The sequence below is a fragment of the Pan paniscus genome, chromosome 5 (genome assembly GCF_029289425.2).
Source record: "Pan paniscus chromosome 5, NHGRI_mPanPan1-v2.0_pri, whole genome shotgun sequence".
NCBI lineage: Eukaryota > Metazoa > Chordata > Mammalia > Primates > Hominidae > Pan > Pan paniscus.
In genome coordinates, this window is record NC_073254.2 from 188,500,077 (window position 1) to 188,509,468 (window position 9,392).

The following is a 9,392-nucleotide window of genomic DNA, read 5'->3' on the forward strand; positions in this document are numbered from 1 at the left end:
TTACCAAAGTGCTGCGGAATTGAAGGCATTTGGGAAGACAGCATGCAGGAAAACTGTCTCTTCAAACACCGATTGATTAGGGGATTAGGGATGGGCCCACCTGAGCCAGATAAGGAGCTCCAGGTGCCCGGCCCACCCCCCAGGCCAAGCAACTATCCTCCTGGGAGGCGCTGGACTGACACCCTGGCTCACATCCTTCCTCCAATTCTCCCTCTGTTTTAAATCCCAAAGCTTTCCTGCACCTTTACACTGCATTTTATGCTTTGTTACCTTCTCAGCCCCTTTTCCTGAAGGCAGAGAACTGTGATTCTGGAAGAATCCTCCCTTCCTAACACGAAGACCCCCTGGGCATCAGCAGACCAGGGCTAGAGACGTCACTAGGTGGCCGTCTCAACTCAGGGATAGGAGCTTCAAGCTCCGTGTTATGGGAGGGGCTCTGGTTGCGACTGTCCCATGTGGATCATGAAGGATGTTGACCCGAGACAATGCTGGACACGGTGAGGAACATGTGGGCACATCAGGAAACGCAGCGGCACCCCCCCATCACACACCGGAGCCTCTGTGGGACCCCTGGTCAGTGCATCCCAGCACTCCGCTCCCACCTGCTCTCTGTGGCTTGAGAGGAGACGGAGATCTGAAGACCAAGGCTCTTTCCCAGATGCCCCAAATCTAAAGGCAAAAGCGTGCAGGCTGGTGGTTGTGGATGCGTGAAAACCCGACAGTGGGATGGCTACATCTGGAATTCATTCTTCACTCTCCTTCCCACCCTTCTTTCCATTGCCCTGGAATAGACACGACCTAAGTGGATTCGAATCTGTACTAGGATTCAACATTCTCCATGGATCAGAAGTGATGGTTTGTTGGAGGAGACCTGATGGGGTTAGGAGTCGCACATTAAAGATGTTTTGTGTCTGGAGACTGACCCGCCGTCAGCAAACTTTGGAAGGTCACTGTGAGTGGGGGACAGGTGAGACGGAGAGGATGGAAGCTTCACCAGTGCAGAAAGGTCTCTGTAGGGGACTGGCTCGGCCATGGCACCTGACACCCTTGCAGGAACCCACACCGGCCACAGGTCAGGCTTGCCGTTGCCTGGTTGGTCTTAGCAAGTGGCCTGTGACCCTCGGACATTGTGGGAGGAGTAGCCTCCTGCTTTTAATGAGGGTGGGAGTCTCCACCTCATCCCGCAGGAGACAGCTGCAGGCTTCCAATCTGCTGCTGGAGAATGGGGGGACTTCCCGACAGCAGAGCCTATGGCTGCTCATGCAGTCATGGTAACTGAGTACCCCCCTTTTTCTAAGAGGTGGTTTATTAGTTTTTCCCTCTCTCTCTTCTTTTCTTGGGTTGCTCACTTCCTATTAAGCCCTTCAGAAATGCAAATCTAGCCTTTCACCTCCTCCTCACCAGACATTCCCTGCGGGCAAGTTCTTCTAACCCTGTGTGCCCAGACAGCTCTCTCCGGATTTGCAGAGGAAAGCCTACCCTCCAGTGAGCTGCCCCGGATTTTCCTCCACCAGGAGCGCATCGCGAAAGCAAGCCCCTTTGGCCACTTTTACAACTTATTTCTGCCCAAGTCACCAAGAAGGTGCCACCTCAGATGTCTGGTAGATAAGGCACCAGGCTAGCAGTGGGCCCCTGCCCTTAGCTTAAAAAAGAGTTCACTTTCTGCTGCAAAGGTGAAGCAGCACATTTAAAGGCAGGATGTCTTGTGCCCCTTCCCCAAGTTATAGCTTCAGAGTAAATTCACTGTTTTTGTATCAGAACTCACTCTTGTTGATGGAACTCTGCATGCGGCGAGCAACTCACCTGGTTTTTTGGTTACAGTGAGGGGTGGGCTCTGGTTCCGTGTTGTCTTGTGGGACCAGAGACACAGAGCTTGCAGCATGCCATCTTGCTTGTGCGCGGGGTGTGCAATAAATGTTAAAACCACAGGTGCTCTCGTGTCCAGGCCAGGCACATCTCTGGAAGTGTGTGCACCCAGCCTAGCAGCTGCTGCTGCTGCGGGACCCTCAACCACCTGACATGGACCCTCAACCACTTGACAATGCCAATTCTCCAGAAACAGACCTTCAGATTCAGTGGAATCCCTCCAAAGAATCCACAAGTGATATTTTTTGGAGGGGACAGGGAGAGGGACACACGTTTTAAAATTGACATGGTGACTCCAGTATTTTAAGATGCATGTTGAAATGTACAGGGCCAGTTACAGACAATAAATGATCTTAGATCACAAGGTTGGAAGTCAGACTCTTCCGTGATGCAGGCTAGAAGACAGACAAACAGATCCGAGGCAGGGAACCAGAACTCCAGAAACAGACCCCTCACGTCTCCTAATATATGACAGAGTGATCACTGCAACAGATTGAGGAAAAGACAGTTTCAAAAACACTAGGGCTGGATCAATTGTGTATTTTTAGGGGAAAAATAAATATTTTCTTTTGCCTCAAACAACCATTCTGAAAGTTGATTTCATGTAGATTGAAGGTGTAAATGTGGAGGGTAAAACACTAAAGAATCAGGAAGAAAACAGGCCTGTCTTCAAGAAGATGGGCAGACAAAGATTTTTAAACATTATTTTTTATTTTAAGTTCTGGGTACAAGTGCTGAATGTGCATGTTTGTTACATAGGTAAACATGTGCCATGGTGGTTTCACACACCTCTCAGCCCATCACCTAGATATTAAGCCCAGCATCCATTATCTATTTTTCCTGATGCTCTCCCTCCCTCTGTCCCCTCTGACAGGCCTCAGTGTGTGTTGTTCCCCTTCCTGTGTCCACATGTTCTCGTCGTTCAGCTCCTACTTAATAAATGAGAACATGTGGTGTTTGGTTTTCTGTTCCTGTGTTAGTTTGCTGAGGATAGTGGCTTCCAGCTCCATCCATGTCCCTGCAAAGGACATGATCTAGGTCCTTTTTATGGCTGCATAGTATTCCATGGTGTACATGTACCACATGTTCTTTATCCAGTCTATCATTGATGGGCATTTGGGTTGGTTCCATGTCTTTGCTATTGTGAATAGTGCTGCAATGAACATATATTTGCATGTATCTTTATAATAGAATGATTATATTCCTTTGGGTGTATACCTAGTAATGGGATTGCTGGGTCAAATGGTATTTCTGGTTCTAGGTCTCTGAAGAATTGTCACACTGTCTTCCAAAACGGTTGAACTAATTTACACTCCCACCAACAGTGTGAAAGTATTCGGCAAAGATTTTTTAAATGGGACAAAGAAAGCACTAATCATAAATAAGTTTGAAAAAAATGGAACTTTATGAAAAATTAATAATTTGTGTTCATCAAAATACACCGTTAGGAGAGGAAGAGACAAGCTCCGCATAGTGAAGGCAACTTGCAGTCCATGCATTCAGTAAATACCCACACACCAAGAATGTAACAAGATTTCCCACAAACTGGTAAGAAGACAAACCAAAAGAAAATCTCAGCAGAGAACTTGAGCAGAAACAGCGCGAGAGAGGCTGTCCACACGGCCTGCAAATACATGAAAAGGAGCTCAACGTCAGCAGTCATTAGGGAAACGCAAGTTAAAACCAAAATGAGACAGCAGAATGTCAAACATCAAAAGACCAAATTTACAAGTGTGGGAAATGCTGATCAACAGAACTGTGCATGGCCAATGAGAGTGTCCAGTCCTTGGCCTAGAAGGGCAGGGCTTAGGCTGGGGAAGATCAATGGAAAGTTGAGGGCAGCAGCCAGGACTGGGGGTGGGGAGAGAGGGGAGTCCCTCCAGAAGGACCTACAGGGCCTAGCACTTCTTATGTAGGATGACAAGGTGCTGGATTCCTGGTCTTCTGCCACACTTGAAGCCATTTGTAGTGGTGGAGTCACGATGTTTATGCATAGCTTATTTGGTTAAAACTCATTACACAAAGGCAAAACCAAACAGTGAATGGGAGGGAGGAAACGTGGGCTGTGAAAATGACACAATTTTCAAGGAGTTTGCCTGGGGACAGAAGAGAGACCAGGGGGAGGTAGAGCTGATGCAGAAGGTTTCAAGGACAGTGAGGGAGATCCCAGCCCTGAGTATGGTGAGAGAGACCCCAGCCCTGAAGATGGTGACAGAGACCCCAGTCCCAGGGACAGTGAGAGGGACCCAAGCTCCAGGAGGGTGAGGGAGCCCCCAGCCCCTCTGGTGACTGCGATGCAGGAAGGGAGAGCTGGGTCTCCCAGGAGGCCTTGGGTGAGGGTCCCTGGGATGTGCTGGGCTCTCAGGAAGCACTTGAGGGGAGAGGTCTGTCAAGCATGTGGCCAAATTCTAGAGTGATGGGTTAGGGGGACATGAGGGTTAGCGGGACATGAGGGTTAGGGGGACATGAGGATTAGGGGGGACATAAGGGTTAGGGGGACATGAGGGTTAGGGGGACATGAGGATTGGGGGGACATGAGGGTTAGGGGGACATGAGGGTTAGGGGGACATGAGGATTGGGGGGACATGAGGGTTAGGGGGACATGAGGGTTAGGGGGACATGAGGATTGGGGGGACATGAGGGTTAGGGGGACATGAGGGTTAGGGGGACATGAGGATTAGGGGGACATGAGGGTTAGCGGGACATGAGGATTGGGGGGACATAAGGGTTAGGGGAGACATGAGGGTTGGGGGGACATGAGGGTTGGGGGGACATGAGGGTTAGGGGGACATGAGGGTTAGCGGGACATGAGGATTGGGGGGACATGAGGGTTAGGGGAGACATGAGGGTTGGGGGGACATGAGGGTTAGGGGGACATGAGGATTATGGGGGACATGAGGGTTAGGGGGACATGAGGATTAGGGGGGACATGAGGGTTAGCGGGACATGAGGATTGGGGGGACATAAGGGTTAGGGGAGACATGAGGGTTTGGGGACATGAGGGTTGGGGGGACATGACGGTTAGGGGGACATGAGGATTATGGGGGACATGAGGGTTAGGGGGACATGAGGATTAGGGGGGACATGAGGGTTAGCGGGACATGAGGATTGGGGGGACATAAGGGTTAGGGGAGACATGAGGGTTTGGGGGACATGAGGGTTAGGGGGACATGAGGATTATGGGGGACATGAGGTTTCAGGGGACATGAGGTTTAGGGGGACATGAGGGTTAGGGGGCACATGAGGGTTGGGGGGACATGAGGATTATGGGGGACATGAGGTTTAGGGGGACATGAGGGTTAGGGGGAGATGAGGGTTAGGGGGCACATGAGGGTTGGGGGGACATGAGGATTATGGGGGACATGAGGGTTAGGGGGGACATGAGGGTTGGGGGGACATGAGTGTTAGGGGGGACAGGAGGATTATGGGGGACCTGAGGAATTGCTGATTTGGGGCAGGAAAGTGGAAGCTCAGAGCCAATTACAGCTAACATTAGAAGGGTCCGCACAACATGCCGTGACCCCAGATCCAGGGACACGGGTGAGGTGTTTTGTGCCCAGCCTCCCTGGTTCCCACTTCTCCCTGGCAGGCTGCGGGCAGCAGGCTGCGGTCCTGAGAAGCGGGAGCCGTGTCCATGCTGACACCCGTGCTGTGCCTCCTGGAGGGAGCCTCGCCAGCCGTATGGCAGCATGTGTGATGGTCTGTGATTCTTTTTCCTTGGGTCCTATTTTCCCTCCCTAGGAAAAACACTGTCCTAATAAATTGCCCTACCTCTTCCCTGGTTCTCTTATTTAAGAACTCAGGGGCCAACTCCTCAGGCCATCTGTTTTGTGCCTTAAGCATGTGAGCGTCAGTGAACATAGTGACCCTGCAGTCCTCACTCCCCACCCCCCCTTTTAAGCAGCCGCTCTGTTCAGCACACCACAGGATCACATGCACACACCATGTGCACACACCATGTGCACACACCCTGCACACCACACACACACCATGCACACACCATATACACACACCACACACACACCCTATATACATAATACACCACACCCCACACACCATATACTCACACCACACACACACCACACACACACACAATATACACACACCACACCACACACCATATATACATAATACACCACACCCCACACCATATATACATAATACACCACACCCCACATACCATATACTCACACCACACACACACACACACCACACACACCATATAAATATGCCACACTGCACACACCACGCACACCATATATACATAATATGCCACACCCCACACACCATATACACACACTACACACATACACACCACACTACACACACCACACCATACACACACCATATACACATAATACACCACACCCCACACATCATATACACACACCACACACAGCATACACATCACACCATACACACCATACACCACACACACAACATATACACACACCACAAACATAATACACAACCCCACACGTCACACTCCTCACACACATCATATACACTAAACCACACACATACACCCCATACACATCATATACATCACACCACACATACATAATACACACTCCACACACACGCCACACTCCTCTCACACAACATATAAGCTACACCACACACACTACACACACCATATACACCACACTGTAGATACACGTAATATGCACACCACACACACACACTACATACCCCACACACAGCATATATACCACACCACACACACACACACACAAAACTCAGACCATACACACACATATTACACAGAACACACATAGTCAACACACAACATACACACACAACACACACACATAGTACACACCATATGCACACACCACAGATACACATAATGCACACACACTGTACACCCGATGTTGTCTCACACACATGCATCGTCGCAGGGCATGGCCGCTGTGGGGGACCAGCGAGTGGCCCCCCATCTCCCAGCCTCCCCAGTGGGTGCTAGCTGTCCTAGGAGGGGAAGCTGTCCTGTCTCTGGAGGCTCCGTGCCAGGGATGGAGGTGCCTCCTGCCCCCGGCTCCTCTGAGTGGGCGCCGCACAACTCCCATCAACTGCGGTCACAAAACCCCACACAGGCCGGCCCTGCCTGACAAGCTGCAGGTGGGAACCCTGCCAAACGACACAAAACGCAAGCCGGCATCACAGGTCTGGTCAATAGAGGTTCCTACCATTGACCCTCCAGGAAAAAACAAACCTCTCATCCAGAGCTCAGGCTCCCACGCACCCAGTCCACGTGCCCGAGGGACTACTCTCGCTATGGGATACAGAACCCAGATCAACGAGGCTGCTCCCTCCTGCCAAGTGCATGGCGCTTGTCCTTGATTCCAGGGTGAGGGGATTTAGAGTCGCCTGTCCCCATCGAGCTGGGCTTCACTAGGTAGAAAGCTGACATTTTCTCTGTACTTCGTAAAGGGAGGCGGCCACCCTCTGGGAGGGTGCAAGACACTTTGTCCACATCTGCCTTCACCTTCCTTCTTTTTTTTTTTTTGAGACAGAGTTTCACTCTTGTTGCCCAGGCTGGAGTGTAATGGTGCGATCTCGGCTCACTGCAACCTCGCCTCTCGGGTTCAAGTGATTCTCCTGCCTCAGCCTCCAGAGTAGGTGGGATTACAGGCATGCGCCACCACGGCCGGCTAATTTTGTAGTTTTAGTAGACACCAGGTTTCTCCATGTTGGTCAGGCTGGTCTCGAACTCCTGACCTCAGGTGATCCGCCCGCCTCAGCCTCCCAAAGTGCTGGGATTACAGGCGTGAGCCACCGCACCCGGCCATTTCACCTTCCCATTCCTTCCACTGAGAGGACCTGTGCTCTGCTTGCCAAGCAGCCAGACAAGGCAGGTGAGACTCAGGTGCTGGAGGACCAGGGCCATACGCACATGCTGGAATCCTCGTTCCCTCTGAAATCCCTGGGCGGCCACCCCCTTCCCAACCAGGTACGCACACAGGGCCACGCACACATGCTGGAATCCTCGTTCCCTTTGAAATCCCTGGGCGGCCACCCCCTTCCCAACCGGGTACGCACACAGGGCCACGCACACACGCTGGAATCCTCCTTCCCGCTGAAATCTGCCTGGGCGGCCACATGCTTCCTGTGCAGGCTGCAGGGACCCGGAGGACGGTGTCTTGCCGAGGGATCCTCCCTCCCTCCAGGTACCTCGCCCCGGGACAGCAGAAGTGAGAGACAATCCGAGCATATCCATGTAATGTGGAAATGCTGTCCTGTCGCCCATCTAAACAAAGCTCGGAACTGTCTGCGCCCCGGGACGGGGTCCCAGCTGGCCCAGGAGAAATCGCATTCGCAGGCCCAGCAGAGCCCAATGCCAGCGCTCAGAATCCCACAGTGTCTAGACACGCACAGCAGCAACACGGAAGCGGCACAGGGACAGCCCCAGCGGTGGCGACCCAGCTCCACAGGCGTGTGGCAAATGCAGGCAGGCCTGGGCTGGCTCGGGTGGGCTGAAGGCGAAGGCAGTGAAAGGACGTGGCTCTGCCCCTTTTATTGACGTGATATTGATGTCTGTTCATATAGATGCCTCTCAATGGAGGCATCAGCAGTGGCTCCAGGAGACAGAGTAGGTCTCTTACTTTATTGTTTGCTGAATGGAATAAAATAGTGGACTTCACACACATGAGGTCTGCATTCGCTTGTCTACCGCACACTCCAACCCCAGCCTGTGCACTGCCCTCCCCAAACATCCTTAAACATTTAAATGTTTCACCCCTAAAACAAAACACACAACCACAAGTAAAGCCCTAGAGGAAATCCCTGAGAGATGCTCCGAGAGCTGCTCCTGGCTTTCTGCCTGTGGGGACCCAACACTCCTGCTGGAGGCAGGAAGTGCTGGGAACGCGTGTGATGCGGTTTGACTAGGAGTAGCCCTGCAAAGGCACTATTCTACAAGCTGAAAACTAGTCTCTGCTTTCTTTTAGAGGCTGGAAAACCTTTCGCTGAAAGTCCAGCCAACTGTCTCCTGCAACTCTTTGCCATTCTAGAGAATTTTTCATAGTCGTCTAAGTTTAAAAGCTGCAGAAACCAGCTTATTCATGTCCGTGCCGCCCTGTTGAAGCCGATAAGAGATAAACTCCAGCAGGCCCATCTCGCCCCCTTTCATGGGGCAACCTAACTGCTTGGCTGCTGGAGCAAACACACAAAATTAGTTTTGGAATGGACAAAGCACAGTAAATCCTGTTTTCTTTAGAACCAAAATCTCACATTTATAGTAAATGTGTTTTTAAAAACTAAAGCGAGGTGTGAAACCCTCCTTACACAAAAAGCTTACAGAAACTCGTGTCACAGTACCGCACGGGAGATTTAAGTGGCATATTACACGTCAAAACAGAATATGGTGCTGAGGAGTTTCCTGTTCCATTTCCATGAGAGCTGTGACCCTCTACTAAGCATCCAAGAAGTCTTCACACTTGGCTTCTCTGTCAAATTAGCAAGTCTGTGCAGAGGCTTAAGAGGGGGAAGGTATTTCCACTAAATCTCTTGTTTATATAACAACA